The following is a 10,156-nucleotide window of genomic DNA, read 5'->3' on the forward strand; positions in this document are numbered from 1 at the left end:
ATATGGTTATTTCTTTCTGGCATCTATTGTTGTTACATGCTTTTCTTTGTTTCTTTTCTGATATTATTGTCTCTCTTGATTGAGCCGAGAGTCTCCCGGAAACAGCCTCTCTACCCTTTTCGGGGTAGGGTGAGGTCCGCCGGTACAATCTATCTCCCCAGACCCCACTAGTGAGATTTTACTGGGTAGGTTGTTGTTGTTGTTGTTGTGTTTATATACTGCGTCCCGGATTGGACCTCGGCGGAGACTTGAGGTATGGTTGTTCAGCGCCCGCAGCTCTTAGAGTCCCCTCCTCTTTCTTTTTAGCTGTATAACTTCATTCAGACAGCTTTGTACTATTTCAAGCCTTTATGTGTATTACTTTAGAAGCTCGTGCACTTGTGATACCAAGTTCAGGGAATTGTAATAGACGTTTGGTAGTTTTTATCTTCCGCATTGATATTTCAGTCATTCCAGTTATCTCTCGTTATTTAATTCAATTGTTAAAAATGGATAAATTGTTCCAACGTTGGCTTACCTAGCAAGTGAAATGTTAGGCGCCATCACGGTTCCGACGGTGGAAATTTCGTGTCGTGACAAATGCGATCGGAAATCGGCCGCTTTATCTCAAATTCGACCGATTTCGGTCGTTTTCCTGGACGTTAGCAGTTTTTTTAGTAGTGTATCTTTTTTTTAAAAAAAATTAAAAATATATTCACAAATAATCTCCTTTGACTCAAATCATGGTATGTTGTGAATTAATTATGGTGTCTCGTAAGTTGTACTCAATGTTATACAATATTTACACTAAACTATATTAATGTCTTATCGTCACAAATTCTCTACCAATTCTCTTAGAAGTTAGAATCCATCAGTATAAGAAAAGATATGTGATTCTGCTATTTTAAGCGTTTGTTCATACCTATAGCATCCTCTTCCACTATGATAAGAAATTACTAATGATTATTGCTAAGAAATCGTTCATGACAACAAATTGGGTATGTGAGGAAACCTCACTTTCAACAGAATAATTAATTGTTGACTATTCATGACCACGTCTTGTGACTTTCTTCCTTTTTCCCTTTCGTTTATGTTAGTGGATAGGCCATTCTTGAGAAGATGGTCACTTTTCCACTGAGAGTTCGGAATATATGTCCAAGATATATACTTATATACCGGCGAAAGAATCAGCCTAGTAAAACAAACAATACTGGACAAAGAAGAAGATAGTATAATTAACAAAAGTAGAATTATGAAGAGATTACACCAAATATAATCTTGGTACAAATAGCCATACTGATGGAAATGATCTCGAGGATCTTACTCAAATTTCAAATAATACATAATACAAATTATTAAAAGAAGAGAACATTGAACACACAATAAGCACGGATGATCATTTTGGATAGCATGTATTAATTTTGTAAAGGGAATTTTCAAAATAGGGTTTAAGAGGAGTTAAGTCATGGAAATGGTAGAGATAGGAATGAATATTAATGGTAGACCGGTGGAGGAGATGTTGATGGGGTGGAGGTGAAATATAGGTGACCGTTTTCTTGTAATTCTTAGGTGGTGGAGGTGAGCCATAGGTTGGAGGGTGCTTGTAGTAGTTCGTTGGTAGTGAAGGTGAGTAGTATGATGGTGGTTGTTCATAGGTCTTTGGTGTAGGTGGCGAGTTGTAGGTAGTAGGTGATTGCTCGTAGTGTTTTGATGGAGGTGGAGAAGATTTATATGAAGGGGTAGATTCTTTGTAGTATTGTGGAGGTGGAGACTTATAATAAGTTGGTGATTGCTCGAAATATTTTGGTGGTGGTGGTGGTGCTGAGGAAATTGTATGAAGATGGTTGTTTGTAGTATTTTGGTGGAGGTGGTGGAGATTTGTAAGAAGATGTTGATTGCTCATAGTATTTTGAAGGGGGTGGAGGTGACTTGTAATAAGAAAGGTGATTGCTCATAGTATTTGAGGAGGAGGTGGGGACTTGTAGGACGAAGGCAATTTCTCATAATAATTTGGTGGTGGTGGTGGAGACTTGTAGTAAACCGGCAACTTGCAATATTTTGTTAGTGCCATAACCTATAGTATTTAGAAGGAACAGACGATTTGTAATATTTTGCTGGCGATGGAGATTTATAGTACTTTGGAAGCAACAGCGACTTGTAGTACTTTGTAGGTGATGGCGACTTATAGTAATACTTTGAGGGAGTTAGCGACTTGTAGTAGTTCTTTGCAGGAACTGGTGACTTAAAGTAATACTTTGAAGGAGTAGGTGACTTATGATACTTTGAAGGAGTAGACGACTTGTAGTAGCTAGTATTTTGAAGAAGTTGGCGATTTGTTGTAGTTCTTTGAAGAAACATGTGACTTCTAATAGTTTTTTGAAGGAGCGGGTGACTTAAAGTAATACTTTGAAGAAACAAGTGACTTATAATACTTTAAAGGAGTAAACAACTTGTAGTAGTGCTTTAAAGGAGTTGACGACTTGTAGTAGTGCTTTGAAGGAGTTAGCGACTTGTAATCATTCTTTAAAGGAGTAAGTGACTTGTAATAATTTTTTGAAGGAGTAGGTTTCTTATAGTAATTTGATCACGCCCAACTATGCCGTATAAAAGGACAATGCGGTCGCTGCAAATATAATCCGGTTTACAAGTCCGGAGTCGAATCCCACAGAGAGTTTAACCTATCAACTGCTACTTCAGACCCACCAAGTCTTCAGAACCAGCTTCTCAAATATTCAAATGCTCAGTTGAGTGTTCTTTAATAACTAGCTTGCAAGTAACTAAAAGGCTATAACTAAATTAGAAGGGTTGTAAACAATTATGAGAAAAAGCTAAGGCAATGATTTCCCCTATTGATGGAATCCCTTCTGTTTATGCTCATACAAATTTACCCACACATCTCTATCAATCATGAACGCTAATCTTACCGCAAATCTCTCCCGAGTAATCACAGTAATCTACTATTGCACTCTCCCGAGATACACTAGCTTGCTTTATTTAGCACAATTCAATTTAGATTGCACCCAAGGCTTCGTTATTCCTAATCCCGCCTTTAAACCCGCAATTATAGATTCCTCTAATAATCTAGGAGTGGTGTTGTTCAACAATACCCTAAATATGCACTCTTTTCCAAGTTATGCACACTAAATAGGCACAGCTAATTGAGGATCCTGTCAATTAACTACAACGAACACGAAGTTGAACAAATAAAGATTTAAACTAACAATTTGTATTCACATAAACAAGAAGTTCATCACCCAATAGGTTCCATCAAAGCCTTAGACAAGGAATTTAGCTACTCATAGATATAGGAGAATAAACTAAGCTTGAATTCATCATAAAATCAAAAGAAAAGAAGAAAGATGTTTAGAGTACTTTCTCACAATTGTTTTCCTTGCTAAGAAACCTAAAAAATCAATACTTGCCTCTCTTGGGCGAAGTCTAGTGTTTTAAATAGGGTTTAGGTCTAAAAATCCCGTGTTTTACACTTAAGTCCCTGAAGTTTACTGTGCCACCGCGGTTCTACCGCGGTCGCGGTAGAACCGCGCCAAACGCCCTCGCGGAATCTTCAACTTTCAGAAACTGCCTTCCACCGCGGTTTTCACCGCGGTCGCGTAGAACCGCGGTGGAACTTGTACCCGGAAATTTTGGCCTGTTTTGAATGGGATACTTGGGAAATTCAACAATTGGCCTTTTTTTCATCAATAGTTGACTCAAAACCGCTCCTTAGCCTTCCTTACACCTATATCACCTGCAAATCATGAAAAGCACTAATAAGAGCATTTTGTTGTCATTTTTCCACATTAAAAGTTCACAAGAAGGTGATTATTTGGTGCGTGATTATAGTCAAATTCACCTATTATCAACACCCCACACTTAAACGTTTGCTCGTCCTCGAGCAAGCTAAACCACACTTCTATATCTAACTGTGCAATGTTATTGCCCCAATTTATGTCACACCTGATATTACCAAAGACCGACCTAAGCAGTGCACAATCATAACTCAAATGCAGACTCTCATGCCATGACACACTTGTGCTCACTCTAATTACTCTAACTGAAATGAAGATTCACTTTTTCTTCCTGAGTCACATGCCCTCACATAAACACGATTTGAGAGTAGTTCCACACACAATAAAATTCAACAACGAGGAACCATATATAAACAGAATTCCCTCACTCTCAGCAAAGAGCATTCACATGCCACACAGATACATCATACGCTTGCCCCTAGTGTAATACTCCACTAATCGAGCCATTCAGTCAAAGATCAAGAGGTCTTTATTCGGTTGTAATGTAGGCTAAGGGACGGGTAGGATATTTGGAAATAGTGACTAACCTCCCTAAGCACTTTTAATACATACTTCCTTTTATTTTGCTTTCATGATCAACCCACTTGTTTCTCCACATTTTATTTCACTTGCTCCACCCCACTTCTCGTTAGGTACAACTGGCTCCTTTTCTTTTTCTCTTTTCTCTTTTTTTTTCTTTTTTCTTTTTTTTTCAGATTTATTATAACTGCCAGTTCACCAATCAGACCTTCATTCTTGATTTTTCCCCTTTTTTTTTTCTTTCTTTCTCCCCACCCCACACTTTGACTTTTGTATATACTTTAGTGCTTCAAGTGCTTCTAGGAGGGAAAAGTTCAATTAGCGTATTTAAACACCACATTTTAGATCATTATAGGGTTATCAAAGAAAAGGCTTCAGGCTCAAAGGGGTTAACTATGGTAATATGCACAGGTGGATTTCCGAGTATAAAGGGTTACACCAAAGAAATGCCTCAATCATCTCTAAAACCGAACAACTTCTATTTCGCTTTGCACACACACAGGGCAAGTTCTAGGTATCATATGCAAACATAAGATGCAAGTAACAGCTCACACACACTTAGCATGTAACTCATTCCGAATCAGTTCATCAACACAATCATACGAGTGTTCAAGCAAGACAAGATGTGCAAATTAAGGCATATATTATGAGTCCACAAACAAGCTTAGATGTCACACACTCAAGTTCTTTTCTATACAAGTGTACACATTTGGGGTTACATTCTGACCTTCACCCATTTATTCTTAAACTTCAAAAGAAAAATCTACCTAACCGGTTCAAGAAAAACCCTTGGAAAAGAACCGTGGTCAAAAGAAAAACCAAGGGGGAGGTACTACACTACCTAAAAGAAGAAAATAAAATAAAATAAAAACCCTACATGGACTACTTCCCTCAAGAGTACTGTCCACCTAGTCCGTCATCAGGAAGAGTCCTCTACATTTTTTTTTTTTTTATTTTTTTTTTTAGATTCGACTATGACCCTCAAGAGACCTGTCGACAAGTGTCCGTCGTTGGGCCAAGTCAGTTGCTTCCAATATGAGTACAGTCAATTATACACAACAACATCAATCTAATATTACAACATACTCAATGTCTATATACACTACAATACACTACCAGAGCAAGTCTCCCACCCCACACTTAAAATTATGGCATGTCCCCATGTCATATCAAAAATAAGAGGGTAAACGAAACTCCCTGGTCGGCCAAAGGCCGAAGCACTAGCAGCTCATGGGGTACTCAGGCTTTTCCCAAGCTTGGTCCTTCGTGCGGGTACCTCACACTTAGTTCCAACCATTTGGTTTGCTGTTGCATCCTTCCACTACCTTTGTTTTCCATGCTCCTAAAAAAAAAATAGAAATTGACACACTTTTCTCGCCACTTGGATGATATGAACTGGGCACCTAGCTTGGAATCAAGCTTGTGACCTCGAGCGATCGGGGGTGGTACGTTGATGATCGAGCCAAGCTTTAAGTACTTCATTTTGCACTTCTTGGCTTTCATGTGAGGAATGTCATTTTTCCTCCTTGTTCCCTCAAATTGTAAGATGAATGGTTGTTGTCTTTCCTCCTTGCAATCCCTCATTGAGTCGTGTAGATCAATTCCCATATCACCACACAAGTCCAATGTTGAAAAATGCTTGAAATGCGACTTCAAACCTTCATTTTGCAATTTTTCTCGGATTTTGACATCCTCTTTTTCCCTCGGGTTAGAGTCAATCTCAACCAAATTTTTATTTACACCGGTTGACTCTAATCCTATTTTTTTCTCGGCACCATTAACACTCATGGAGTCGGTTGGCGGATGTTCAATTCTTGAATCCTCAAAGTAACGCTCACTTTCTTCCTCGAAATTGGATTCTTCTTGGTTTTGATCAAGTGCCAAGGAAAGATTTTCGGCTTCCACATCTAAGGAAAGTTCTTGGCTCTCATTAACTTTCGAGGCTTTTTGGACCTCTAAAGCTTCAAGCATTTCTCCCATTTGTGAGTGACACCTTTCAAGTGCCAAGTTATTTCGGAGACTATTTTCCAAAAGCTCCTCCAATGCACTTTGTTCTTTGTTTCCTCCTTCAAGTAAACATTCCAACATGAGCTTGAACTCTCCATTTCGGCCACGTTCAACTTCTTCAACTCCCATGGCCCACACTAAGAATTTTTGTATTTCTATCAATGGCAATTGATAATTCCGTTAACTCCCGGCAACGGCGCAAATTTGATCACGCCCAACTATGCCTTATAAAAGGACAATGCGGTCGTTGCAAATATAATCCGGTTTACAAGTCCGGAGTCGAATCCCACAGAGAGTTAACCTATCAACTGCTACCTTCAGACCCACCAAGTCTTCAGAACCAGCTTCTCAAATATTCAAATTCTCAGTTGAGTGTTCTTTAATAACTAGCTTGCAAGTAACTAAATGGCTGTAACTAAATTAGAAGGGTTGTAAACAATTATGAGAAAAAGCTAAGGCAATGATTTCCCCTATTGATGGAATCCCTTCTGTTTATGCTCATACAAATTTACCCACACATCTCTATCAATCATGAACGCTAATCTTACCGCAAATCTCTCCCGAGTAATCACAGTAATCTACTATTGCACTCTCCCGAGATACACTAGCTTGCTTTATTTAGCACAATTCAATTTAGATTGCACCCAAGGCTTCGTTATTCCTAATCCCGCCTTTAAACCCGCAATTATAGATTCCTCTAATAATCTAGGAGTGGTGTTGTTCAACAATACCCTAAATATGCACTCTTTTCCAAGTTATGTACACTAAATAGGCACAGTTAATTGAGGATCCTGTCAATTAACTACAACGAACACGAAGTTGAACAAATAAAGATTAAACTAACAATTTGTATTCACATAAACAAGAAGTTCATCACCCAATAGGTTCCATCAAAGCCTTAGACAAGGAATTTAGCTACTCATAGATATAGGAGAATAAACTAAGCTTGAATTCATCATAAAATCAAAAGAAAAGAAGAAAGATGTTTAGAGTACTTTCTCACAATTGTTTTCCTTGCTAAGAAACCAAAAAAATCAATTCTTGCCTCTCTTGGGCGAAGTCTAGTGTTTCAAAATAGGGTTTAGGTCTAAAAATCCCGTGTTTTACACTTAAGTCCCTGAAGTTTACTGTGCCCACCGCGGTTCTACCGCGGTCGCGGTAGAACCGCGGCCAAACGCCCTCGCGGAATCTTCAACTTTCAGAAACTGCCTTCCACCGCGGTTTCACCGCGGTCGCGGTAGAACCGCGGTGGAACTTGTACCCGGAAATTTTGGCCTGTTTTGAATGGGATACTTGAAAAATTCAACAATTGGCCTTTTTTCATCAATAGTTGACTCCAAAACAGCTCCTTAGCCTTCCTTACACCTATATCACCTGCAAATCATGAAAAGCACTAATAAGAGCATTTTGTTATCATTTTTCCACATTAAAAGTTCACAAGAAGGTGATTATTTGGTGCGTGATTATAGTCAAATTCACCTATTATCATAATTCTTTGAAGAAACATGTGTCTTGTAGTAATTCTTTGAAGGAGGAGGTAATTTATAGTAGTAGTGCGATAAAGGATGTTCAGAAAAAATAAGTTCACTAAGGAAAACGTTAATTAAATTTTGGGTAAATTACTAAACACTCATGTAATCTGACGCAATTACAGATATATCCTTGTTTTATAAAATCATACCTTTATACCTCACACCTCTATCGATGGAAATCCTACACAAATATAATGATGCTATTCCCAAAAACATTTAACACATGGAATCCATTCACTCCAAGCTAGAGCACCGTTAAAGACAAACGGGGCAAATATGAGACGATATGCTAATTATGAATGACAGTAAAGTATAACGCAGAGTAAATTAATATAGTATTTTGTATTGCAGTCAGCTAATTAAACATTTGTACCTTGCTGGAAAATTTACCAAATTGTGTATGACGATAAAGCAAATACAGAGTTTAACAATCAATATTCTCAACTCTTTTCTTTTTTTCTGGTACTTCTCCAAGTACTTGATATCAATACCAATGTTTCAGGTTATTGCGGGTAGAGGCGGATTCAGGATTTTAGGTTTATGGGTTCCTATAAAAATCTCGAGTTAATATACAATACTAATTGAATGAACGGACTGGGTTCCAAGCTAAATATTCGTATACATTTAATGGAATTTTCAATACAAATATAGGTTCTAGACAAAAGCTACTGGGTTCACGGGAACTCATTGTCACACCTCCTTTTTTACACACCTACCCTCGAAGGATAATGTATAAGGGAGTTTTTCCATTTAAAGTGACATTATTCGAAATGGGATTATTTATTTATTCAGAGTCGCCACTTGGGATAGGTCTGGCTTTTGGTGTCCAAGTTACCGGTTTATCTTGAATCCCAAATCGAGGAAATTTCAACTTTCCGAATGGAGTCTGCGAACCAAAAATTCTGAATAAGGAATTCTGTTGACCCGAGGGAAGGTGTTAGGCACCCCCGGATCCTGTGGTTCTAGCATGGTCGCTTAAACTATTATAATTGGCTAAAAATCTGATTTTTATACATGTCATCCTATAGTGCAATTTTAAAATTATTTACCGCTTTAATTAAATTTCTTAAGAAATTTAACGTCGTTTAAAACATGTTTTTGGATCACGTCACATGAAATACACCCGGATCCTTGACACATTTTATTCAACGTTTTGGGATTTGGATTTGGGTCACATGAAATGCACACCCGAGTTTAGGAAGGTAAAATTATTAAAGAACGCGCCTAAAGCGGCTAATGTTTTATTAACTTTGCGGAAGGCCATGAAAATTTGCTAAATGGCACGCCCCGAGTCCTAAATATTTTTAATGAAGTAACTAAAGAGGGCCACGCAATTCGTGATTTTATTTGGCGCGGCGCACCTCGTTTTATTTTAAAGGCCATCCTAAAGGAACTATGATTTTCTATTAAGGATCGTCTCTAAAGGCCTATGAGTCAAGTAGTATTATTAGTTACTATTGTTAAAAGCGTACAAAGGATCCGGGCCTCAAGCTCAAGTCCACACTTGAACAAGAGGGAAACCTCTTAATTCAAAGTGTGCTACTTAACTCGGGGCCCAAACTGCATTTTTTAAACTGGGACATTAAACTAAAAAAATTATGGATCTAGGTCTTCTAAGGTTATGGGCTAGCAGATAGGCCCAATTCGATTTCCTTGTGCCTGGATCAGGCCAATGTACCGTGTAAATGCCCGCATGAATGAAGGCATCAATTTCATTTGGGCCTAGCCTTGATAGGACGAAATTCAGTAAAAAGGTTGGCCCAATCAACATGTCCATATGTCAAACCATCTCAACAAGGCTTAAAATACTTTTTACAGGGTGCTCTTGTTGATTAACATGCATATAACAAAAGGAGACTATTATCTGAATCAACATATCAGCAGATTAGCCAAGTTCTAATACTGTATATGAGAAGATTAACTTATAAGTAGGGTTTTTAAAATGCTATGTTTTCTACTATGCTAGATTCAGTTGATGCAAACTAACCTAATGCACTATTCCATTCCATGTCCTTGTTTATTATTTCAAACGGTCAATAACCATACACTATGTCATTTGCAGCTATCCTTAACAAATCGTCCCTATTTACATTAATGCAAACTAGGCTAACAACTGAAAATACAAACGAGATTTACCATGAATAATAATGTCCTAATAGTCAATCATCAGGAAGTAACTAACATACAAAACATGGTCAAATTAATTACAAGTCCTCTTTGATGAATATATAAATTCGAATCTCGAACTACAACAGGATATTTGAAGAAGCAAAAACTAGCAGGAAACAAATAGGATCTCTCTAATAATCA

General features: G+C 37.8%; 1 pseudogene; it reads right to left on the bottom strand.

Moving 5' to 3' along the window:
• The window catches only part of LOC109219498, a 4,612-nt pseudogene extending 4,161 nt beyond the window's left edge, over positions 1–451 (bottom strand).
• Positions 452–10,156: the final 9,705 nt, after the last annotated feature.

Source organism: Nicotiana attenuata, unplaced genomic scaffold, assembly GCF_001879085.1.
Source record: "Nicotiana attenuata strain UT unplaced genomic scaffold, NIATTr2, whole genome shotgun sequence".
Taxonomy (NCBI): domain Eukaryota; kingdom Viridiplantae; phylum Streptophyta; class Magnoliopsida; order Solanales; family Solanaceae; genus Nicotiana; species Nicotiana attenuata.